This window comes from Terrapene carolina, unplaced genomic scaffold (assembly GCF_002925995.2).
Source record: "Terrapene carolina triunguis isolate 2854851 unplaced genomic scaffold, T_m_triunguis-2.0 Scaffold88, whole genome shotgun sequence".
Lineage (NCBI taxonomy): Eukaryota > Metazoa > Chordata > Testudines > Emydidae > Terrapene > Terrapene triunguis.
In genome coordinates, this window is record NW_020664439.1 from 8,459,997 (window position 1) to 8,486,848 (window position 26,852).

The following is a 26,852-nucleotide window of genomic DNA, read 5'->3' on the forward strand; positions in this document are numbered from 1 at the left end:
GGGGGGGGGGGGAGGGAGGAGAGTATCTGGGCAAGGGGGGCCCCCATAGCTGGGCTCTGTGTGGGAGGGGTCTATTAGTGTACAGAAGGATTTGGCCATGGGGTTCACAGAGAAGTTGAGGCAGGTATGTGATAGCACTCCCCCACATTATACAGCTGACTTTTCTCACTCCACTACAGTAGAAATCAGTTCTGATTGATCAAGAAGCAAGGGAGATTAAAAAGGAGTCAGGGACGCAGCTACTGTACACTTGAACTCTATCAGAACTTTCTTTCTGCTACTCTCAAAATGGGTTTCCATCTCTACTGGGGCCACTAGGCACTACTGTAATACAAATAGGAATAATGCACACACTACATAGAGGAATTATTGTAGAGTGCTGTCTGAAACTTTCGACCATTCTGATTGAGTTCTGTTTACATTTCAAAGTATTTGAGAATCTCTTGAAATGAAGATATAAGGATATAAATCTGAAGGATTTGACCATTTTTATGAAGTATTTAAACTTGCAGTATTTTTTAAGAATTTAGGCAGCTGCTCAAAACAAGGGGCTTGCAGTAAGAGTTTCAGTACTGCTTAAATGAAGACACTGAAATGTTCAATATTAACTAACCTACTGGAGTCAAGAAGGGAGTATTTACTTTCCTTAGTTATGAAAAATACCAGTTCACAGGTCCTTCTGAGCTTTCGATAGAAACATTTGATCTCTCCTTCCCTACTAATAGTGAATACAATTGGCAGCCCATCATTGTTTCAATGTGTGTGGTTACTTTAATTTTTATTCCTTTGTTTGGAGCTGCTGTAACACATGAGAAATGTCTGTGGAGTATAACCAGATAGAATTTTTTTTTTCTTCAAAACTGGCAATATTTTAGAGTAAAAATGGTCCCCACTAAAAATCATGGTACTGAAAGTCTGTTACAGAACAAAATTATACTGAAAGTCTGTTAAAGAACAAGCATTACAAATGAAATTCTATTTTACATGTCTGAATTTTGCATTAATTCCTTTTGAGTTTGTTATAAAAATGTTGTAATGCATTTGAAGACCACCTTTCATGTTGTTAAGCTCCTAATAAAAAGATTACTTTTGGCCATGAACTTTCCTAGGACATACTACACTGGCCCAGAAAACCAGTGCATATTTAAAAATAACCTTTGTTCTTCTGGTTTTAACTATTCCTCCTTCATCACCACAACATGCAAGTTACATCCAGATGCTAAATCATAGAATCATAGGATTAGAAAGGACCTTGAGAGGTCTTCTAATGCAGTTCCCTGCACTCAAGGCAAGACTAAGTATTATCTAGACCATCTCTGAGAAGGTGTTTGTCTAACCTGCTCTTAAAAATCTCCAATTAGAGATTCCACAACCTCCCTAGGCAATTTATTCCAGTGCTTAACTACCCTAACAGAAAGTTTTCCCTACTGTCCAACCTAAAAACCACCGTTGCTGCAATTTAAGCCCATTGCTTCTTGTCCTATCCTCAGAGGTTAACAAGAACAATTTTTCTCCCTCCTCCTTATAACAACCTTTTAAGTACTTGAAAACTGTTGCGTCCTCCCCACACACACACTAGTCTTCGCTTTTCCAGACTAAACAAACCCAATTTTTTCAATCTTCCCTTGTATTTTCTAGACCTTTAATCATTTTTGTTCCTCTCTTCTGGACTTTCTCCAATTTGTTCACCTCTTTCCTGAAATGCGGCGCCCAGAACTGGACACTGAGGCCTAATCAGCACAGAGTAGGGCAGAATTACTTCTTGTGTCTTGCTTATAACACTCCCGCTAATGCATTCCAGAATGATGTTTGCTTTTTTCGCAACGGTGTTATACTGCTGACTCATATTTAGCTTGTGATCCAGATCCCTTTCCGCAGTACTCATAGACTCATAGACTTTAAGGTCAGAAGGGACCAATATGGTCATCTAGTCTGACCTCCAGCATGATGCAGGCCACAAAAGCTGACCCCCCCCACTTTCCCTTAACTCTGCTGTTGAAGTCTCCAGATTGTGATCTAAAGACTTCAAGTTGCAGAGAATCTTCCAGCTTGCGACCCCTGCCCTATGCTGCGGAGGAAGGCGAAAAACCTCCAGGGCTACTGCCAATCTACCCTGGAGGAAAATTCCTTCCCGACCCCAAATATGGCGATCAGCAGAACCCCGAGCATACAGGCAAGATTCTCTAGCCAGACCCTAATTTTACCAGCGATGGCCGTTATTGCCTAATTGATTAAAATCACGTTATCCCATCAAACCATTCCCTCCATAAACTTATCTAGCCTAATCTTGAAGCCAGAGAGGTCTTTCGCCCCCACCGTTTCCCTCGGAAGGCCGTTCCAAAATTTCACCCCTCTGACGGTTAGAAACCTTCGTCTAATTTCAAGCCTAAATTTCCCCACGGCCAGTTTATATCCATTCGTTCTCGTGTCCACATTAGAACTGAGCTGAAATAATTCCTCTCCTTCCCTGGTATTTATCCCTTTGATATATTTAAAGAGAGCAATCATATCCCCCCTCAGCCTTCTCCATTCTAGGCAGTCATTTCCCATTTTGTACGTATGCAATTGATTGTTCCTTCCTAGGTGTAGTACTTTGCATTTGTCCTTATTTACTTCAGACCATTTCTCCAGTTTGTCCAGACCATTTTGAATTTTAATCCTATCCTCCAAAGCACTTTCAATCCTTCCCAGCTTGGTATCATCCACAAACTTTGTAAGTGTACTCTCTATGCCATTATCTAAAATCACTGATGAAGATATTGAACAGAACCGGACCCAGAACTGATCCCTGCAGGACCCCACTTGATATGTCCTTCCAGCTTGACCGTGAACCACTGATAACTACTCTGGTAATAGTTTTCCAACCAGTTATGCACGCACCTTATAGCAGCTCCATCTAGGATGTATTTCCCTAGTTTATTTATAAGAAGGTCATGCAAGACAGTATAAAACGGTTACTCACCTTCTGGTAACTGTTCTTCAAGATGTGTTGTTCATGTCCATTAGGTGTGCGTGCGAGGACGTGCATGGTAGCCAGAAGTTTTTTCCCTAGCAGCATCCGTCAGGTTGACTTGGGGGCCCCCTGGAGTCGTGCCATCATGGCGCTCAATATAGACCCCCAGCCAACCTGCCACCACCTCAGTTCCTTCTTGCCAGCTACTCCGACAGAGGGGTAGGAGGGTGGGTATTGGAATGGACATGAACAACACATCTCAAAGAACAACAGTTACGAGAAGGTGACTAACCGTTTTTTCCTTCAAGTGCTTGTTCATCTCAATTCCAACCAGGTGAATCACAAGCCTAAGTTCAGGAGGTGGGGTTGGAGTCTTCCACTGATGGGAGCACTGCTCGTCCGAAGGCTGCATCGTCTCTGGCCTACTGGGTAATCGCATAGTGCGTGATGAAAGTATGGATGGAGGATCACATCGCCGCTCTGCAGATTTCCTGAGTGGAGACCTGCACCAGGAACGCTGTTGATGAAGCCTGCGCCCTGGTAGAGAGCGCAGTGACTGGGGATGCGGGAACCCCTGCCAGGTTGTAGCACTCACGAATGCAGGACATGATCCATGACTAAATGCATTGTGACCGACACAGGCAGACCTTTCATTCTGTCCGCCACGAATAGCTGGACCGATTTTTTGAATGGCTTCATTCTCTCGATGTAAAAGGCTAGTGCCCTGCAGACATCCAGTGAGTGAAGTCTCTGCTCCCTGCAGGTGGAGTGCAGGTTAGGGTAGAATACCGGGAGAAAGATGTCCTGGTTGATGTGAAACGGTGACACAACCTTCGGGAGGAAACCCTGTCCTTATAGAACATGTGTAAGGAGCCTCTGATATTAGGACCTTGAGTTCAGACACCCTCCTGGCTGAGGTAATCGCTACCAGGAATGCCACCTTCTAAGACAGGTAGAGCAGGGAGCATGTCACCAACGGTTCAAAGGGTGGTCCGATGAGCCTAGAGGACCAGGTTGAGGTCCCAGGTGGGGACAGGCTGACAGACATTAGGGTACAGTCTGTCGAGTCCTTTTAAAAATTGGCTGATCATAGGGTTAGCACACATCAAGCAGCCCCCCGCGCCCGGATGGAAGGCCAATATGGCAACTAAGTGTGCTCTTATTGAAGAAAACGAAAGCCCCTGCTGCTTCAGATGGAGGAGGTAGTCCAGAATGAGCGGCACTGAGGCTAGTGTCGGGAAAGAATGGTGCTGCGCCGACCACACTGAAAATCTCTTCCACTTGGCAAGGTAGATGGCTCTTGTAGAGGGTTTCCTGCTGCCAAGGAGGACTAGTCTAACCTAGTCTGAACAGGAAAGCTCCATCGGGTTCAACCACGGAGCTTCCACACCATGAGGTGAAGTGACACGCAGTTCAGATGTTGAAGACGACCATGATCTTGTGTCCTGGAAGAGTGACCAGGGCTTCCACAGACATGTCTAGGAGAGATGTATACCAGTGCTGACGGGGCTAGACTGGTGCTATCAACATGACCTGAGCTTGTTCCCTCCGGATCTTGAGGAGTACCTTGTGAATGAGCGGTATGGGCGGAAAGGCGATGGCCTCACGATGGAAGGAGGAATGTGTCCGTTCTGGAGCCCAGGCTGTGATTCTTGAAGGAGCAGAATGCTGGCAATTCCTATTGTGTTGCGTGGTGAATAGGTTTATCTGGAGAAAGCCCCACCTCTGGAAGATTGGAAACGTGACGTCTGGGCGAAGGGACCAATCGTGGATGTGAAATGACCTGCTGAGGTGGTCCGCCAGCTCGTTCTGTACCCCGGGGAGGTATGATGCTTGCAAGTGTATTGAATGTTCCCCACAGACGTCCCACAGCATGAGGGCTTCTTGGCACAGGGGAGAGGAGCGTGCGCCCCCATTTGTTCATATAGAACATTGCTGTTATATTGTCCATCATAACAGATACACAACATCCCATTAAGAGTGCACGGAAGTCCTGGCATGCTAGGCGCACCGCTCTCAACTCTCTGACGTTGATGTGGAGAGCCAGGTCTGCATGAGACCAGAGACCTTGGGTCCTGCCGTCTCCCAGATGAGCTCCCCAGGCCAAATCTGATTCGTCCATCACTTGCAAGAGAGACGGTTGCGGACTGGTGAAGGGGAGAACACTTCCTAAGGATCGAGCCACCACAGGAGGGAGTCTAGGACTGGGCGAGGCAGGGTCATGATCCTGTCCAAGCTGTCCCATGCTGGGCGAAACGCTGACGCAAGCCACGACTGAAGAGATTGAAGCCTGAGTCTGGCATGCTACACTATGTAGGTACAGGCAGCCATGTGACCTAGAAGCTTCAGGCAGTTCCTTGCTGTGGTGATGGGAAACTGTCTGATGCCTCAAATGATATCTGTCAGGGCCTGAAATCTTTCTTCCGGCAGGTATGGCCAAAGCTTGGGTCGAGTCCAGTACTGCCCCTATAAACTCTATCCTCTGGACAGGGGACAGAGTCGATTTTGCTTCGTTTAGAAGGAGACCCAGGTTGTCGAAGGTGGCTCTGATTAATCTGACCTGAGTTTCCACTTGGGTCCTGGAACAGCCCTTGATCAGCCAGTCATCAAAGTACAGCAACACCTGTACCTGGTACCTGCACAGGAACGCAGCAACAACTGCCATGCACTTCGTGAAGACTCGAGGTGCTGGGGACAGGACAAACGGAAGGACTGTGAATTGTTAGTGGGTATTAGTACCACAAACCTGAGGTACTTTCTGTGGGGCTGAGTAATTGCGATATGAAAATACGCGTCCTTCAAGTCGAGGGCGGCATACCAGTCTTCTGGATCCAGCGAGGGGATGATGGAGGCCAAACAGACCATTCGGAACTTGAGTTTCTTCACAAACTTGTTGAGTTCTCACAGGTCCAAGATGGGACTGAGGCCGCCCTTGGCTTTCACTATTAGGAAATACTGTGAATAGAAGCCCTTGCCCTTCTGTGCCTGAGGAACCTCTTCCACTCTCCCTAGCGACAGGAGCGAGTGCAGCTCATGAGAGGGGTCCCTGAAGAGGGATGGGGAAAGGGGGTGGAAGGGCAGGAGGGCACAGAATTGGATGGAGTATCCCCTCTCTACTGCGTGGAGCACCCAGCGGTCCGAAGTAATACTCGAAGTAATGCAAGGTAGAAAGGGAATAGTCGGGGCGGATCCAGATCTCGCTCTGGTGCGCCGTCCTTGACCACACCTTCAAAAGACCGATTTGGCCCCTGAAGACAGCTTGGAATGTCCCATGCCCTGGCCAGAGGGTTGACACGGCCTTCTGCTGCCGCTCCGATTTCTCCTTCTGGAGCCATCTTGGCAGTTCTGATGACCAAACCGTTGAGGAGGCTGCGGACGGAAGTGTCTGTGCTGTGCTGACGGTAGAGAGAGGCCCAGGGACTTGAGAGTGGCTCTGGAGTCTTTAAGGCTGTTTAGCTTTTTGTCATTTTTTTCTGAGAATAGAGTCTCACCCTCAAAAGGCAGGTCCTGAATGGTTTGCTGTACCTCGTAGGGGATGTCAGAAACCTGGAGCCATGAGCCCCTTCTCATAGCCACTCCTGTGGCCATAACCCCAAGTGCTGCCTGAAGGGACACCCTTGAGAGGAGTCTCCCTTCCTCAACCAACACCGAAAACTTGGATGAGAGTCGGAGGGGAGCAACTCCGTGAATTTAGCCATCGCCAAGCAGGTGTTATAGGAGTACCTGCTGCTGATGGCCTGCTGATTGGATATGTGGAGCATCTGGTGAGAATGAGGAAGAGATCCCCATGAGGAGTGGCTGCTCACTTCCTTCAGCACCCAAGGGGTCCCGCACCACCTGGGTTTCTTGGGTCAGTGCCTACCCAGATGGTGTCGTGCCCCTCAGTGTAGGGGCTGCATACACCAACGCAGGCACCGCCAGTGCCGAAAGTGTCATCAGTGCCAATGTCATTCTCAATGTTGGAATCACTGTCACCGCCAGTGCTGGAGTCTACGTCACTGCTGGAGTCCCTGCCGGTGGAGGTGTCAAGATGGTAGCGCAGGTGATAATGGGCGTACCCTCAATACTGCCAGTGCCGGCGGTGCTGGCGGGGGGACAAACGAGGCCAAGGCCACTGTTGTCGCCCTGGAATGAGAACCTTGGCTTCGACCTTGGCTTTGATGAAAAGCCCAGGGAGTCCAAAAGGGCCATTGCGCTGGTGGCTGCCATTGGGCAAGCCACGGTGCCGGGTAAGGGTGCTGGTCCCGGGTTGACATGGACCATCTGCTCCTACTCCTCTCGGACCGACAGGAGCCTGACTCCAAGGTGTCTGAAAACGATGACCATGAGAGAGCAGTACTTCTAGGCACCGTGCTCGGGGATCGGCAGCACCGCTGGGTGTGCCCCACTGCTGGGGAGTGGCGCTCCAGCCATCATAGCGGGCTTTCCCCTTGAAGGATCCGAGGGAACGACCAGTGCCGGCAACCTGTCCTGTCTAGGAGGAGAGAACGGTGCCATGAGGTGAAGCAGGTCTTGGGCCGCTGGATCTGTGGACCTCAATACTCCAAATAAAGAAATTTTCAGATACGACATGGATAAATTTTCTTATTCGTAACGAGAGACACAGTTCCATGACAAGGAGATGTTTAGATCAGTGTCCCTCAGAGTTTTTTTGGGGGGTGGGGAGAGAGAGGAGACTGGTGGGGGACTATGTACAGCAGTGGTTCTCAAACTGGGGCCACGGCACGGGACAAGGGATTTGCTGGCCACCGCTTCCCACAGCCCCCATTGGCCTGGGGCGGCGAACCACGGCCAGTGGGAGTCGCGATCGGCCGAACCTGAACACCCGGCATGTAAACAAACTGGCCCGGCCCGCCAGGGGCTTTCCCTACACAACCGGCGGCCCCAGTTTGAGAACCACCGATGTACAGTTATGTACTGATGCAAAACCCCTTTCTTAATAGTTACTGTGTTACTACAGAGAGGAGCATGTCTCTACTGAAGGCAGCATCAGATGTTGACTGGATGCCCAGCTTGTAGAATTTTGAAGGTGGTATGAACTGATGACCAGGTGCTGCTTTACAGATTTTCTTGTATGAGACATGATCTTTCTGTCTATGAAGCTGCCACGGCTCGCAATGAGTTCCACAGTTTGACTATGCCTTGTGTGAAGTACTTCTTTCTGTTGATTTTACACCAACTGCCTATTAATTGCATTAGGTGAACCCTGCTTCTTGTGTTATGTGAAGGGGTAAACAACACTTCCCTATTCATTTTTTCCACACCATTCATGCTTTTATAGACTTCTATTCATATTCTCTTTTCTAAGCTGAACAGTCCCAGTCTTTTTAATCTCTCTCCAAATGGAAGGTGTTCCATACTACTAATAATTTTTATTGCCCTTCTCTGTACTTTTTCCGATTCTAATATATCTTATTTGAGATAGAGCAATGAAAACTGCACCCAGTATTCAAGGTGTGGGCATACCATGGATTTATACAGAGGCAATATGATATTTTCTGTCTGTGTGTGAAATACTGTGCACTTCTGAATCAATCCTTCAGCTAATCAAATTTTCATGTACAACAGAAGAGATGAGAAATTTTGGAGGCGTGACCAGTCTGGGGAAATTTGACTCTTTATGGTCATACCCAAAACTTCAGCATCTTTACTAGGACAATTATATACAGTAATTAGATCTGGAATTCTGATTTGCCCCAAAATGTACAATTAGTCCTCCTACATGCCCAGCCTTACTGTTAGCCCCTACACTGAGATTTAAAAGCAGCTGTCCATAGCCTATTCTTATATAAAGAGGTTACTGTTGCACAAACAGAACTCAAAATCATATACTAACAAATCCAGAATGGTGAAGAGACTTAGCTAAACCTCAGTTGTACCTTTTGCAACACTGATTTATAAATGCATCTCGAATTCTTAGACTACCAGGCCATTTGGGCCAACTTTTGTCATATAAAAAGTTATTAGAAAATTGAATAGTGATCTTGCCCCTATGTGATCATTTGTGTCAGAACACAAAGGATATTAATAATACTGAAAACATATATAGCACTTCTACTCCAATCAAATCACACAGCGTGGAATGTTTATCTTAATTACATGCTATATTATTCTGCAAGAAGAGGCATCACTCAGATTTTATTTTAGGATTATTTTTATTACTTTTATGTGTGCTATATCTCAAATCTGAAAGACACGAGCTACTACCTTGTATATAAGTTGAAATCTGTACACAAACATTGCAACAGATATGGCAATTTCTTGCAACATCTTTTGGAGATATTACTATATTAAGTTTATATATCACTGTGTGCCAGGGACTGTACATAATTCCATGGAGGAGGAGGACCACAGCCCTCCACGAACTAAGAACAGTGAGGGGTGATTAGGCAAATTAACTCAGGTTGTAACACCCCCAGAGAGGTGCCACCACTAGGAGAGGCTCACATATACTGGTTCAAACTACATTCTCCAGAGATCAACAGACAAAGGACTTTTGGATCAACAGTATGAGTTTAAACTGACTCAAGGCCTTCTTTCTGAACCAGTAAGCAGACAGGTCCTTCTGTCTAAGGGGGCCGCCGACCCGGGAAGGGTTAGAAAGATTGACTCCTACCAGAGTCCCAAGCTCTGTTAAACTTTTTAGTATTTGTGTTCATTTATTGTTTTTAATATGTTTTCTCCTGAATGCTTTCACTTCAAGAATAAAATGTGCTTGATTAAAAAGAGCTCTGTGGTAACTCTGCCAGGCAGAGTTCTTTAGCATGCTAAAAAACCACTCCAGCAACTGCACCTTCTCTCTGTTAAATGATGTTAGAGTAACTCCTCCAAAAAGAAAGAGACCATACTACAATTTAGATCAATGCCCACGTAAGAGTCAGCACTACCAGTCTTCTTTAATGGTCTAAAAAACTAACTCCTAGGTGTATTGTTTCTTGCTCCCTCCACACACAAGAGTTTTATTACCATTGCTTATTGATACAACAGTGTCAGCAACAGGTAAACATGGAGTTAGAGCAGGGGAAATCCTACTTTTCAAGAATCTCTCCCGCACTGAGGTGACATCAGTGGGCCCTGGGCTGAGGTAGCAGCTGAGTAGTATTACTTTGCTATTTATAAGTGTGCTGTATTATTTTTGTAGTGGTAATAATAATTTGCACTTGGGTTTTTGAACTGCTTTTCAGTACTTATTTTCTTGTTAGGTAAATAATTTTGTTTAGCCCTTTTTAGAGATTTGACATTCAATTAGACATTCAATGTGTTTTGTTTTGTTTTTTCTTTGAAAGCCTTGTCTATATTCAGGAAACTCTAGGGTTGCTCTCATGTTACCAGGTTAGCAAGGTGAAACTCCACCTATTAACCATAGACTATGTCGCTAAGGAGGATAAGTATGTGCCTCATATCCCAAGGGTATTTAATCATTTTTTACATGGAATTCATTGCCTTACCATCTGGGCAACTCTTTAAAAATGAGAAAATTATATAATATTGGGCTCAATAATTAAATATGTTCTGAGGCATACAAGGTCATTCACTTCAAGCTGTAATTTTGAAACAATTTCATAAATAAATGGATAAAATTAACTATAATTGTGTTTATATATTATATAGAATAATATTCTATATTACAGTATTCCATATGCTAAAGGGCAAGAAGCATGTGCAGGGATTCAAAACACAATTCCACTCTGGCAGAGGAAAGAGGGAATATGGCAGTGAAAGACTGCAGGAAGAGGGAAACTGGTCAGCAATTTCAACTCTACTGTCAGCACCCACTCTGAGTAGGAGCAGCAGCTATTGCAGAACAAAGCCTGGATTGAAGATTAAAGAATGTCTTTTATAAACATCTAATCTCGTCTTGAAGACTCCAAGCAATGGTGAGTTCAACACTTCCCATGGTAAACTTTTCCAATGTTATCTTACTACTAGGAATGACTGAATTCTGAACTCACTAAACAGAAAAATCAATTATTTCTGGAGTCAGAACTAGCTTGCCAAAACTAGGCTGTAAGTGGGAAACAGGCAATATTTCATTAAGTTGCTAATTTGCTAGATGTTTTCCTCTTATTTTACCCAACGTGAAACTAATAAAGGACAAAGACTTTAATGAGAAATAATATCTGCTCTAACGTTAGCCTCCCTATTATCATCTGTGTTACTAGACCTTGTTTCTGAGACTGAATGAACCAATGGTCAAAATACATGACTTCTCAAGTCCTTTTAAATCTGTACTGTTCAGTTAACATAATGGGCCAGACCAGTAACTGGTGTAAACCTGTGCATACTGATTTACAATGGCTGAGGATCTGGCCCCAAGTTTTTTTAAATATATTTTTATGCATTTTGGTTCTCTCTAATTCTCTTGACTGTATTAAAATTTAGGATTCAAATCACTTATTTTTTGCCCACAAAAAGAAAACAAAATGAATCAAATGTTAGAATGAAAATAAGAATGTTACTTCAGCAGCACAATGTATTTTTCTCTGGTTTTGATTAGAAAAAAAATACTGAGTAGGAAAAGTTTAGTCTTGTCTGGCAGTAATCTACATAGACATTTTTATGCCCAAATTATGACTGTCTACATATCCTCCTTTATATGAAGTACCGTAGTTAAAAAGAGAGGAGTAATTTTCCCTTTGTCAATTAACAGACATTCCAAAATGCTCTTTTGCCACAAACTAAAACCAAGGTTTTTTCCTTACATTTTAATGGCCAGATTCTTCTCTTGCTTACACCTGTGTAATTTAGGAGTAATTTCATGTGCTTAATAATGAGATCACAATCAAGCACTAAAACTATATAAATTCTTCTATATTTCTCTTATATTTTACAGTATATATTATACCATCTTTAAATACATGATCACATTTGTTATATCTTAATATGGCCTCTATCACATCATAGTACCTGAGCACTCCAATCTTTAATATAATCTCAACACCCTTGTGAGATAGGGAAGTAATATGATTTCACATTTTACCAATAAGGAACTGAGGCAAAGAGGAACTAAGGCCCACATCCTGAAAGGCGTGTAGGCTCCTAACTGCCACTGAAATCCATGGAAGTTAGGCACCTAAATACCTTTGTGGTTCTAGCCCTAAGTGACTTGCCCAAGGTTACACAGGAAGTTTATGGTGGAAGAGGGAATTGATCCCCCAGTACCAACTAACAGATGTCTGAAAGATATACAGGACCCCTGCATCTTTTATTGCACAGAATGGGCAGTGAATGAAACAAAGGAATGCAAAAAGAGAAAAGATGCTCTCATGGTCAAGGCACTGGACTGGGAACCAGGACACGGGCTCTATATCTGGTATATACTTTATATGTAATATTGAGTGAGACTATTCTAATGTATATGTGCAAGAGGGACAAATTAAGTGTTCCCAAGCAATCTTAATTCTGACATTTCCTAACTGAGTGTTTGACTTTGCAAACCTAACAGTTTTTTGTATGTAAGAAAAAGGTTATCTAATAGCCTATCAATCTCTCTTCATTTGGAAAAATTCAGTCCAATTCCCAAACTATGGATCATTCATTAAGATGTACAGAACAATTTGATCTGTCTACAATTTTTTCCTGCAACTTAGGAAACCACTGGGGCAATTTTTAGGGGTTGGCCAACACTATTTTCTTTAGATTAACCTTGACTTACTTTACAAGAAGTATAACCCCAGTCTGTCCTCCTTGCCTTTTAGTACAATAGAATAGTAATTTTGTTGTACCTAGACTATTAATAGCTAGAGTTTTGTATAGCAATGAACACTGACTAGGAACAACATAGAATACAAAAAGTGACTTCATAAAACACCATGCAAATGTAGTAAGATGAAGCAGTAATACTGTGCATCCCTCATAAATATTGTTACTAAAGCATGGAAAGCATTAATGGTCTGTACGTAAGGTGTCAGCAATCCAAAGGGTCTCTCAAATGGAACAATACTTAATGAAATACTAAACAGGGTGGTTACAAATGACAGCTATAAATACAAATTGGGTCACTTTATCTTAGATTATGCTGGTGACTATGGCTCTGAAATAGCCACATACAATCCAGAACCAGCTGGATATCAGGATGGGTTGGGTTCTATTATATTTATGAACCTCAGGTCAGGTTTGAAAAACAAAAAGTAAAAAAATGAATCTCTAAGTGAACCTGCAGAGGCTGGTATGTTGCCAGTTCTATAAGCAAACCACCCAGGATTCACAATTCATACTTTACTATCCAGTGTTCTTTAATACTATTTTATTTCCCATGTTGCCAAGAAGTGGAACATATGTATCATTAGGGAAAACTGTAGTTCATGGTGTAAGTATTACAGCTTCAAATTCAAGATCTGATGCAGGCAGAGTTATTAATATGACCAACAGGTTTTAGGCATGTAGCAATCATGTCTTCTTCAGACCACTACCTGTTCACAACCACACACACAAAGAATGCCTGGGAGCTTAGACAGAAGCAGCAGCTATATCACTCTATGAGATAGCAGTGTCCTCTCCAATGATCTTATAAAAAGATTTTGCTGGTGCTTTTGTACTCTGACATGTAGATCATTTGACCTCTGTAGTATTTTGTAGAACATCGCTCCACACTAATGACACATTAAACTGCCATAGTCAAGATTTTTTTAAAAATAAACAATTAAAGAAAGACTTCACAGTTATACTTACTTCAGAGATGTGCTCCTGTTTGAGTGTTACTTGACAATGAACTGGTTTTTGTTAAGCATCGTTTCCTTGTAATCACTACTGTTTTCTCTGAAGACTTTGTGCGATGATCCAAAAGTGACCTTAAAAACCAAAGCAAAAACAAAAAAAGCTGAGTAATTCTTGACAGAATGTAATTAAACAAATTAAAATCTAAACAATTTGTCATTTTATGTGCTCCATAAATTTTCAATGAAGAAATACCACAAATTAATCAGCACATTTCCGTTCTTTTCACTTACTATACGAGAATATTTATGTCACGAAGTCTAGTACAGCATTTCTCAAATGCAGCCACCATGGCTGCATGAGGCCACCAGGGGCTTTCCTTGCAGCCACAGCCTCCTGGGTTGTGATTGGCAGGGAGGGGGCAAAGTAGCAGCCCTTCCCTCTCCCTGTTGCTCCTGGATGCACAGCCTTGGTGTTGGTTGCTGGGGCCACCAGCAGGGTTGGGTCCTGCCCCCCTCTGGAGACACCTGGGGCACAATGTAGGAGGAGCAGGCAGCCAGTGAGTTCCCACCTTCCCGGGGCGGTGGGGCTCAGGCTTTGGGCTTCAGCCCCGGGGTGGGCTCACATTCAATTTGTGATCCACTATAAAAGGATCTGGAGGTTCAGCAGTACTACTGACTAGCCAGTTATTCCCCATTTTGTAGTTGTGTGTTTGATTTTTCCTTCCTAACTGCAGTGTTTTGCTATTGTCTTTATTGATTTTCATGTTGAATTCAGACCAATTCTCCATTTTATCAACAAATGCCCTTTTGAATTCTAATCTAATCTTCCAAAGTACAAATGACCCCTCCCAATGTGGTGTCATTTGCAGACTTTATAAGAATATTTCATGCCATTATCCAAGTCATTGATCAAAATACTGGAATCAGGACAGACGCCACGGGACCCCACTAGACAAATCCTCCCAGTTTGACAGCAAACCATTGATGACTACTCTTTGAGTGTGTCTTTTTAACTAGTTGCATACCCACCTTATAGTAATTTCATCTAGACCACATTTCCCTAGTTTGTTTATGAGAATGTCATGTGGGACCATGTCCAAAGCCTTACTAAAATCATGATACACTGCATCTACTGTTTCCCCAAATCCACTGGGTCAGTAACTGTCAAAGGAAATTAGATTGGTTTGGCATCATTTGTTCTTGACAAATTCATGTTGGCTATTACTTAAAACTCTAATATCCTCTAGGTGCTTGCTAATTCTTTAATAATTTGTCCGTGTATTGTTCAGATATCGAAGTTAAGCTGACTGTTCCCCTTTTTCAATGTAGGAATCATGTTTGTCTTTTCCAGTTCTCTGGGACCTCACCCCTCCTCCATGAGCTCTCAAAGATAATTGCTAATGGTTCTGAGGTGGTTTCAGCTAGTTCCTTAAATATGCTAAGATTAATTTCATCAGGCCATGCTGATCTGAATACACATCTAACTTATCTGAATATTCTTTAACCTGTTCTTTCCCTATTCTGGCTTGTGTTCCTTCACCCTGTTGTTAATATTAATTGTGTTAAGCATCTGGTCACCATTAACCTTTTTAGTGAAGACTGAAGCAAAATACACATTGAACACCCCAGCCTTTTTGGTGTCATCCATTATCAGCTCCTCTTCTCCATGCTAAGTCAAAGGAAAGCATAGGTCCTCTACTTTCTCTTACTCCTAATATACTTATAGAACCTCTTCTTGTTACCCTTTATGTCCCTGGCTAAGTGTAACTCATTTTGCACCTTAGCCTTTCTGATTTTGTCCCTATATGTTTGTGCTATTCTTTTGCATTCATCCTTAGCAATTGGTCCACATTTTCACTTCTTGTAGGATTCCATTTTGATTTTCAGATTATTAAAGAGCTCCTTATGGAGTCATATAGGCAGAATAGTAAGAGACTTATCTTTCCTTCGCATGGAGATTGGTTGCTGCTGTGCCTTTAATATTATGAGAAAATACCAGCTCTCCGAACTCCTTTTTCCCTTAGATTTTTCTTCCCATGGGGACCTTACCTAACAGTTCTCAGAGTTTGTTGAAATCTGCTTTTTTTAATTCCATTGTCCTTATTCTGCAACTTTCACTCCTTTCTTTCCTTAGAACCATGAAATCTATCATTTCGTGATCACTTTCACCCTCATTATTGTTGGCTTTCAGATTCACTATCAATTCCTCCCTGTTAGTCAGAATCAAGTCTAAAATAGCTGTCCTTCAGGTTACTTCCTCCACCTTCTGAAACAAGAAGTTGTCCCCAGTACATTCTAGAAAGTCACTGGATATTTTGTATGTTTGTACGACTTTACTAATACTAATACATGTCTGGGTAGTTAAAAGTCCTCCATTACTACCAGGTCTTGTGTTTTGGATATTTTTGTTCTCTTGATTTGGTGATCCACAACAGATGTCTACTATGACATCACCCCGGTTTCTTCCCCCCTCCCGCATTTACATTTACCCAGACACTTTCAACTGGTCAGTTTCTTACCACCTTCTAGACCTCAGAACAAATGCATATTCTTGATGTTTAATGCAACACCTTTTTTTCCCCTGCCTGTCTTTCCTGAACAATATACCCCACTACACCAATATTCCAGTCATGAGATTTATTCCATCAAGTCATAATTTAGCTTACGTATTCTCCATATTCCCTGTATTTGTGTACAGACATCTAAGATGTAGAACAGCTTTCCCCTACTGTTTTACCTCTTGTGGTTCCTATGACTGTATTGTAATTTTCCATTTCCTACCACCCTCCCCTTGACGGACACACAAGAGTGTAAAGGAGCATCACCTCCTGTAGGTGTGTGGGCTGTTGTGTGATCTGGGCAGAGCCTTGGCTCCAACCCCAACACACCAGGCTGCATAGCTGCACCAGCATGCTAAATTAAATAAATTAAGAGAACATTTGAGGAAACACTTTTCTGAGTTGGTAATTAATCCATATTTAACAACTTTTTTTAAAAACCGTGTATGATAATATGAAGCCAGTTACTTCCCTCCCACCATAAACCCCAAAAAGAGGGGCTCACAAAAAAATAATCTCAGAGACAATCCTGATTAGGAGACCAGAATCATATGCACACAGAGGTCCTGTAGCTCCACCACAGCTCTGGCTTTGAAGACCCTACCTCCAGCACAGCCCTCCCCACCCCTATCCTCCAGCCTGCCTAGTCATCTCCCGCTTTCCCCCTCCCCTTGACCTCCAGCGCAGACTTCAACTCTATTCAGCATCTTCTGAGGCAGTGAGAGGGGGAGAATGGGGGGAAGGGGAAGGTTCTATGAAAGTAACTGAATACTCCCTTCAGTGTGAGTGGAGATAGCTATAAGCAGAGGAAGGCTAGAGGAATGTGGTATCTAATAAGCTTTTCTTCTGTTTCTCTCTGCCTGCCTGTCATTTTGAAGAGCAGAGAGCTGTATGGGTGAAGCCAAGGTTATCATGATCCCTGAGAAGTAGTGAGACAAAAGGCAAAGACTTCAGGTATGCTCTTTTGTGAGGAGGACTGCTGATATCCAGGAGCATCCTAGGAAAGGAAAATAAGCAGGGTGGATTGATTTAAATCAAAGCAATTTAAATCACTTACTTTAATCATGATTTAAATCAATAGGAAAGAAAACTCGATTTAAATCATCAATTTTACTTGTATTGCATTTATACTTTAGTTATTTTCCTAAAGAAAGGTTGACTCATCAGCTGGTAACCATAAAAATATGAGTTGCAACTAAATATAGCCTTTACACTAAATTTGGTTCTTCTTTTTGCTATCCAGTGAGAGAGTGTATCTATACACATTTATTTAAGCCATTATCTAACTTAACTCACATTTATATAGATTGTTAATTTTCACATTTTTTTATATGTTAGGAAATGGTGAATGATGCATTTCTTATTTACTACATAATTAATTTTTACTTGCAATTTGTGTCAAACTATTTATCTGGAAATTCAATTAAAAATGCATAAAGCACTCTAATATTTTTATTAAATAAATCTACCTTAAATGTGCTTGATGCACAAGAAAAAAGTTTTATCAAAACATGTTTTGCATTTAAAGCTAACCGATTTAACAAACAAAGGAAGTATCTGTAGTTAGTACAGATAACAGATTATTTCTGGTCACTGTGTAATTAGAACTAGTAGATCTCATCCTCTCTCACTTAGTATTTATTCATAGATTGCAAGAGGAAAACAAGCTTTCCTGCATTTGCAACTCCCAATTTGTCTCTTAACTTTGAACAAACTAGTCATTGGGTTAAACTAGGTGAATAAACTACTCCTCTGCACCTGCAGAAGAGTCCACTGCTGTTTAAAGCTGATTTAGCACTTCAGCAAATGCTGGTTCCAGCTATTTAGCCAGAGGCTTCCAACACGTCAGTGATCTGATGTTCTTTAAAAATTGGCAGCAAATATGTATGGCTTAATATTATTTTTTTGTATTTACTTTAAATTATTTAAATAGATTATAATACATTTAGGCTTTACCATAAGTTGTCAATTTCAAATAGGTTTTAATTTAAATTTAAAAAGTGATTTAAGTAAAATAATTTGATTTTTTAAATTAAACAAAGTTATCCACCCTAAAGACAACTCATTATTGAAGATTTAGGATAGATGTCCTAGGCCTGAGAAAGACTGTGGAGCCATTTAAATTACATAACCATAAAGTAGTTTCATGATGTATATGTCCATTTTACAAAATTAAAAGATTTTTTGAGCTCTGATAGATCAAGGTTTCTTTTAATTTGCTTTTTATTTATTCGTAATTACATTTGCACCTATCATTAGACACAATTACAACAGTCAGAGGAACAAACTCAATTAAAAATAAAACGCATAAAATAACTAGAGAAGTCCTAAATGACCTTAGTGTTCCATAAGAGCAAGTGCCTTTGATGTGTTTGAAGAAGTGTGCTGTCTACCAGGCGCTAAGATACGGGATGTGGACCTGCGGTTGAAAAGGATCCTAAAAGGAGCAGGTAAGAACCACTTGATCATCCTTCACGTAGGAACGAATGACACGGCTAGGTTCTCGCTGGAGAGAATCAAGGGAGATTATGCCAGGCTGGGGAAGACGCTTAAGGAAATCGAGGCTCAGATCATCTTCAGTGGGATTCTGCCTGTTCCTAGAGAAGGGCAGCAAAGGGGTGACAGGATTGTGATGATAAATAGTTGGCTAAGGGAGTGGTGCTATAAGGAGGGCTTTGGGATGTATGGCCACTGGGAGGCTTTCGGGGACAGAAAACTGTTCTCACGGGATGGACTTCACCTAAGTAGGGAAGGAAATAGACTTCTGGGAGGGAGGCTGGCTCATCTCATCAAAAGAGCTTTAAACTAGGAATTTGGGGGAGACGGTTGGGAGATGTCCAGTTAATCTCCACACCAGATTATAACACTGAGGGGGAGGACGACGAGATAAGAACTGATATAGCCGGGGGGGAAGAGATGGACATAAGGAGAAGGGGGGGTATGGATACTAGACTAATAGGTCATACTGGCGGTACGGTGTCCGTACCGAATTGGATAACGAATGTGAGAGAGGCTAAATGGCATAAATTAAGATGTTTGTACACCAATGCGAGAAGCCTAGGTAACAAAATGGAGGAATTGGAGCTCCTGGTCCGAGAAATAAAACCAGATATCGTAGGAATAACCGAAACGTGGTGGAACGGTAGTCATGACTGGAGTACAGGTATGGAAGGGTATGTGCTGTTTAGGAAAGACCGGAACAAAGGTAAAGGTGGGGGAGTAGCATTGTATGTCAATAATGAGGTAAACTGTAAAGAAATAATAAGTGATGGAATGGATAAGACTGAGTCTGTCTGGGCAATACTCACATTGGGTAAAAGAACTACTAGAGCCTCCCCTGGGATAGTGCTTGGGGTGTGCTATAGACCTCCGGGATCTAGCCTGGATATGGACAGAGAACTCTTTAATGTTTTTAGGGAAGTAAATACTAATAGGAACTGTGTAATCATGGGAGACTTTAACTTCCCGGATATAGATTGGGGAACAAATGCTAGTAACAATAATAGGGCTCAGATTTTCCTAGACGTGATAGCTGATGAATTCCTTCATCAAGTAGTTGCTGAACCGACGAGGGGAGATGCCATTTTAGATTTGGTTTTGGTGAGTAGTGAGGACCTCGTTGAGGAAATGGTTGTAGGGGACAACCTTGGCTCGAGTGATCATGAGCTAATTCGGTTTAAACTAAATGGAAGGATTAACAGAATTAAATCGGAGACTAAGGTTTACGATTTCAAAAGGGCTAACTTTAATAAATTAAGGCGACTAGTTAGGGAAGTGGATTGGACTAATATATTTATGGATCTAAAGGTGGAAGGCGCCTGGGATTATTTCAAGTTGAAGTTGCAGGAGCTGTCGGAGGCCTGTATCCCGAGAAAGGGAAAACAGTTCGTAGAGAGGAGATTTAGACCGAGTTGGATGAGCAAGCGTCTCAGAGGGGCGATTAAGAAAAAACAGAAAGCGTACAAGGAGTGGAAGATGGGAGGGATCAGCAAAGAAACCTACCTTATTGAGGTCAGAGCATGTAGAGATGGAGTGAGAAAGGCCAAAAGCCGTGTAGAGTTGGACCTTGCGAGGGGAATTAAAACCAATAGTAAGAGGTTTTATAGCCATATAAATAGGAAGAAAACAAAGAAAGAAGAAGTGGGACCGCTGAAGACTGTAGATGGAATGGAAATTAAGGATAATCTAGGCATGGCACAATATCTAAACGCATATTTTGCATCGGTCTTTAATGAGGCTAATGAAGGGCTTAGGAATAGTGGCTGCGTGACGGATGGGAATAAAGGAGGGGGGGTTGATATTACCATATCCGAGGTAGAAGCCAAACTCAAACAGCTTAACGGGACTAAATCGGGCGGACCGGATGATCTTCATCCGAGAATATTAAAGGAACTGGCGCGAGAAATTGCAAGCCCATTAGCGATAATTTTTAATGAATCTGTAAACTCGGGGGTGGTACCGTTGGACTGGAGAATAACTAATGTGGTTCCTATTTTCAAGAAGGGGAAAAAAAGTGACCCGGGTAACTACAGGCCTGTTAGTTTAACATCTGTAATATGCAAGGTCTTGGAAAAAATTTTGAAGGAGAAATTAGTTAAGGACCTTGAGGTCAATGGCAATTGGGACAAATTACAACATGGTTTTACGAAAGGTAGATCGTGCCAAACCAACCTGATCTCCTTCTTTGAGAAAGTAACAGATTTTTTAGATGAAGGAAATGCGGTGGATCTAATATACCTCGATTTCAGTAAAGCGTTTGATACGGTACCGCATGAGGAATTATTGGTTAAATTGGAAAAGATGGGGATCGATATGAAAATCCAGAGGTGGATAAAGAACTGGTTAAAGGGGAGACTGCAGCGGGTCGTACTGAAAGGTGAACTGTCAGGTTGGAGGGAGGTTACCAGTGGAGTTTCTCAAGGTTCGGTTTTGGGTCCGATTTTATTTAATCTATTTATTACTGACCTCGGAACCGAATGGAGGAGTGGGCTGATAAAGTTTGCGGATGACACAAAGTTGGGAGGTATTGCCAATTCGGAGAAGGATCGGGATATCCTGCAGGGAGATTTGGATGACCTTGTAAACTGGAGTAATAGTAATAGGATGAAATTTAATAGTGAGAAGTGTAAGGTTATGCATTTAGGGATGACTAACAAGAATTTTAGTTATAAGCTGGGGACGCATAGGTTGGAAGTAACGGAAGAGGAGAAGGACCTCGGAGTCCTGGTTGATGGCAGGATGACTATGAGTCGGCAATGTGACGTGGCCGTGAAAAAAGCTAATGCAGTCTTGGGATGCATTAGGCGAGGTATTTCTAGTAGGGATAAGGAGGTGCTGGTTCCGTTATACAAGGCACTGGTGAGACCTCATTTGGAGTACTGTGTGCAGTTCTGGTCTCCCATGTTTAAAAAGGATGAACTCAAACTGGAACGGGTACAGAGAAGGGCCACTAGGATGATCCGAGGAATGGAAAACCTGTCGTATGAAAGGAGACTCGAGGAGCTCGGTTTGTTTACCCTAACCAAAAGGAGGCTGAGGGGGGATATGATTGCTCTCTTTAAATATATCAGAGGGATAAATACCAGGGAGGGAGAGGAATTATTTCAGCTCAGTACTAATGTGGACACGAGAACAAATGGATATAAACTGGCCGTCGGGAAGTTTAGGCTTGAAATTAGACGAAGGTTTCTAACCATCAGAGGGGTGAAGTTCTGGAACAGCCTTCCGAGGGAAACAGTGGTGGCAAAAGACCTCTCTGGCTTTAAGATTAAGCTTGATAAGTTTATGGAGGGGATGGTTTGATGGGATAACGTAATTTTAGTCAATAGTCAATAACGTGCCATCACTGGTAATTAGTAACAATGGTCAATGATGGGATATTAAAAGTTACTACAGAGAACATTTTCCCGAGGGTCTGGCTGGAGAATCTTGCCTGCATGCTCGGGGTTCAGCTGATCGCCATATTTGGGGTCGGGAAGGAATTTTCCTCCAGGGTAGATTGGCAGAGGCCCTGGAGGTTTTTCGCCTTCCTCCGCAGCATGGGGCAGGGGTCGCTTGCTGGAGGATTCTCTGCGACTTGAAGTCTTTAAATCATGATTTGGGGACTTCAACAGCTGAGTCAAGGGAGAGAATTATTCCAGGAGTGGGTGGGTCAGCTTTTGTGGCCTGCATCATGCGGGAGGTCAGACTAGATGATCATAATGGTCCCTTCTGACATTAAAGTCTATGAGTAAGTCTAGTTCACAAGTAAAGGTACATGATTGACTATAACTGATGACTTTCCACAATTCTTCATTGTGACTGCTGTTTTGTGAGCACACTGCTACATGCATGTTCTTGTTTGAAGAAGGCAGCCAAAATTCCAAAATAACTTTTCTCTGAGTACGTAAGTTAAAATTTGTGACACCAAACTGATCTGGACTACTTAGTTAACATTTTCAAGTAAGTACCAGGTGAACATACCTACTGTTTTATGTTTTTTGGAATTTCCAGATACCTTTCCAAACAAAACAAAACACACAAATAAACTCCTAGGGCAGGGGTCAGCAACCTTTCAGAAGTGGTGTGCCGAGTCTTCATTTATTCACTCTAATTTAAGGTTTCGCGTGCCAGTAATACATTTTAACGTTTTTAGAAGTCTCTTTCTATAAATCTATAATATATAACTAAACTATTGTTGTATGTAAAGTAAATAAGGTTTTTAAAATGTTTAAGAAGCTTCATTTAAAATTAAATTAAAATGCAGAGCCCCCCGGACTGGTGGCCAGGACCCGAGCAGTGTGAGTGCCACTGAAAATCAGCTTGCGTGCTGCCTTTGGCACACGTGCCATAGGTTGCCTACCCCTGTCCTAGGGTCTCAAGTCTTGAAGACATGGGCATGCTATTAATTACACTACAGGATTAAATGCAAGTGCTGTTGAAGACCTGCAGATAAGTATTATCACACATTACCTTTTATTGCACCAACAAGCTTTCAAACGATAAAGGCCCTTTATCAGGCTAATGCAGAGCTTTCAAACAGGTTCTGCTACAATCCAACAGATTGTATGAATTTGCAACCAGCACTTTTGCCAAGAGAGCAAGAGCTACAGTAGTAGCCTCACTGCAGTCCCTTCTCCCCCCCCATTAAGCCATTGTGAAAGTTAAGCAAAAAATAAATCTAAGGGAGAAAAGTTAAATACGGACACACTAAAGTACTCCAAAGCCAAAAAGAAAAGATCTAAAAAGTGTTTAAGTTTTAGGAAATAATGTAATTTTTGCCAGCTAATAAATTCCATTTATTAAAATTCAACTCCTTAAATACTAAAGTATGCTAAAGGTTCCATCACAATTGTAAGGAAAAAATATTAATTCCACCACAACTGAAAAGCAAACTTTTATAAAATCACTATTTCAAGAATGTCTAGAAGTCCCAATCTATTTAAAATAGAAATCCACAATTTTAAGAGGAAAGAAGAAAAGATTTTAAACAGCCAGCCTAACAAAATGTACCTGTAAACTGAAAGTCAAGTGGTTGTTTTTTTCTGGCCCATGTATCACCATCAGTAATAAAGATGCTACAAATGAAACAACACTAGCAAATTCTATGTCTTGACCTAAGTCATAGAAGAATCCTGCTCACTCTCTCAGAGCTTTATCAGTTCTGCAGTTCTAAAATATCATATCTGTTGTTAAAGCAAACAAAAGTATGACTGTATACACATGGATCAAACCTGGTGAGTAAAAACACCATTTTAACAGTCACTTTTCTGACCATAACCACACACTGAAATCAGGCAAGAATTGCTCTTTTTCCTGTAGTTCCCTCTTTCACATGTTTAAAGGAAGTACTTTTATACCACGTGAACATACTTATTGCTTAATATACCTCCAATATATCTCCTATCTCTACTATTTTGTGAACTTTTTGGGGGTGGGGGGGTTAACTTTCTGTTGCAGTCTCCTCACGAGGGGCCCAATCCAAAGCCCACAGCAGTCATCAGGAGTTTTTCTGTATTAGGTCAGTGGGTTTTGGATTAGGTCCTATGCTACATCAGAGAACCTGCCCCAGTTTACTTGCTTCATCTGTAGTTCTGCAAATATTTTACCCATTACATGCTAACTTTTTTCAAAATGAAGCTATTCCTACTTTCTGTTCCCTGAAATCTCTTCCAGATGGAAAAAGCTGAGTAATATAGACTAACACACTGATTTTCACTTCCTCACCACATTTCAGTTAACATACTGTATGTTTAGTTCCCTAATTTTCTTTATGTTGTGCGGGTTTGATGTACATAACACATTAGAAGAGCCAAACAGCAAGACCAAATAACTTGATTATTTGGACACAAAAATTACTATAATTATCCTTTTTTGTGAAGTTGCTTATAACTGCACTCTAGTAATCAAGTTTTCATATGTAACCATCATGGTTGTTAAAATAACTTTCAAAATGTGCACTAAAGGTAGATTCAGGTATACATCAGTTTAACAGCATGAAATACTTCAGAAAAATGTGAACTGCTGCTATCCATCAGTATGGTTTTATCTCTGACAAGTACAATTTAAATACCAAAAAACAACTATTCCGCTGCTGATACTTCAGCAGAAACATCAATAGCTAACCCCATCATTGTTGGACATAGCTTTAGATATAAATGCGAAGTGCAATTGGGCAGCTAATCACGGACCTTGGTTGCTGTTCTTGGGAATGAAGAATTTGAGTACCCACTAACAAGTGTAAAGTCACCTTAGGACTACCTCACAAATGCCAAAAAAAACAAAACCTTTTATGGCTGGGTGCTAAATGCATCAAGTATCAAAATCTTTAGCTTCTTTCTTCTCTTCTACTCCCCCAGCTTTTTTCAATGTCATAGAGCCTCTAGTATGTCACACCATGGTGCTAAAGAAAATAAATTGTTACCTACTGTGACATTGCACTACATATGTTTTATGGAAATATGCTTATGAGTGTAAATATAATGTAACTGGAATATGCTTTATGCAAAAGGTCTCTTGTATGGTATCATTACAAAGCTTATAATCTACTGAGTGTGTTCATCCTATTTGTATGAATGTATCATTCTTGTATCTGATGCTAGAAATATGAAGTATTACTCTGAAGTCCTATTGTAACTATGCAAAGTGTGGGCCATTAATGGTGGCTTGGAATCTTGATGGCTCCCATTAACTAGGATATAATTGGTTGTAAATGGCTCTGTTTACTTGTAAGCCTTCCTATATACCTTGGTGCCAGCCAGTGAGTAATGAAGTCTCACAGGACATGTGAATATGTCACATGATACTGGAATCCATCTTAAACCTGGTGCTTTTCCATTTAGAAAGAAGGGTGGAAACCCAGAGAGAGACAAAGGATTCCTGCCTTGTGCCAAAGATATAAAAGGGGGTGGAAAAATCCCCTAGTTACCACCTGAGCTGGAACTAAGAAGAACTGTACCAGGGGAAAGGATTGGGCCCAGACAAGGAAGAAGTCTAGTCTGTGAAAGAAGTTTATTGGAACATCTCTAAGGGTGAGATTTACCCTGTATTCAGTTTCTTAATGTATTAGGTTTAGACTTGCGTGTTTTGTTTTATTTTGCTTGGTAACTTACTTTGTTCTGTTTGTTATTACTTGAATCCACTTAAATCCTATTTTTTATACTTAATAAAATCACTTTTGTTTATTAATAAACCCAGGGTAAGTGATTAATACCTGGGGGAGCAAACAGCTGTGCATATCTCTCCATCAGTGTTATAGAGGGCAGACAATTTATGAGTTTACCCTGTATAAGCTTTATACAGAGTAAAACAGATTTATTTGGGGTTTGGATCCCATTGGGAACTGGGTGTTGGGTGCTGGAGACCCGAGTACCTGCTGAGTGGTTTTCTGTTAAAGCCTGCAGCTTTGGGGGCGTGATTCAGACCTGGGTCTGTGTTGCAGCAGACTAGCATGTCTGGTTCAACAAGGCAGGGTTCTGGAGTCCCAAGCCATCAGGGAAAATGGGCTCAGAGGTAATTTCAGCACATCAGGTGACAGTCTCAATGGGGTCTCTGTGACCGAACCCATCACACCTACCTGTACAATAACTGTTCTTTGAGATTTATTGTGCACATTCCACTGTAGATGTGTCTGTGTCCAATGCACGTGAGGAAAGGACTTTTGCCAGAAGTACCATTAGGTAACGCATGTGCCCCTGCCAGTCTTGTGCACACAGAGCTGAGGGCATAAAAGAGTTGTGGCCACCACCTCATTCTCTATTCCTTCGCACCGCTAACTAATACCTGAAGTAGTGGGGGAGGTGAGAGGGTTGCACAACACATCTCATAGAACAACGGATACTGCACAGATAGATAACCTTTTTCTCCTTCAAGTGATTGGGCACATATACATTTCACTCACAAGTGGTTTCCTTGAGGGTGGTGGGACTTCAGATTACTTGAAGGGAGATGGCAGTGCTGACTTCTGAAGTTGGCGTTGTCCTGGGAAGATTCAGTGACAGCATATTGTCTGGAAAAGGTAAGTACCAATGACCATACAAAATGTCCATCATCACTCTTTTCAGAGTAGCAGCCGTGTTAGTCTGTATCCACAAAAAGAACAGGAGTACTTGTGGCACCTTAGAGACTAACAAATTTATTAGAGCATAAGCTTTCGTGGGCTACAACCCACTTCTTCGGATGCATATAGAGTGAAACATATATTGA

At 42.0% G+C, this 26,852-nt stretch overlaps 1 protein-coding gene across 2 annotated transcripts in view; it reads right to left on the minus strand.

Moving 5' to 3' along the window:
• The window catches only part of PIK3CB (phosphatidylinositol-4,5-bisphosphate 3-kinase catalytic subunit beta), a 213,856-nt gene that overhangs the window by 119,867 nt on the left and 67,137 nt on the right, over window positions 1-26,852 (minus strand). For both annotated transcript variants that reach the window (XM_026650133.2, XM_026650134.2), the window contains exon 2: window positions 13,625-13,743. The gene's annotated coding sequence lies outside the window, so the exon portion shown is untranslated. The remainder of the gene's footprint in view (window positions 1-13,624; window positions 13,744-26,852) is intronic.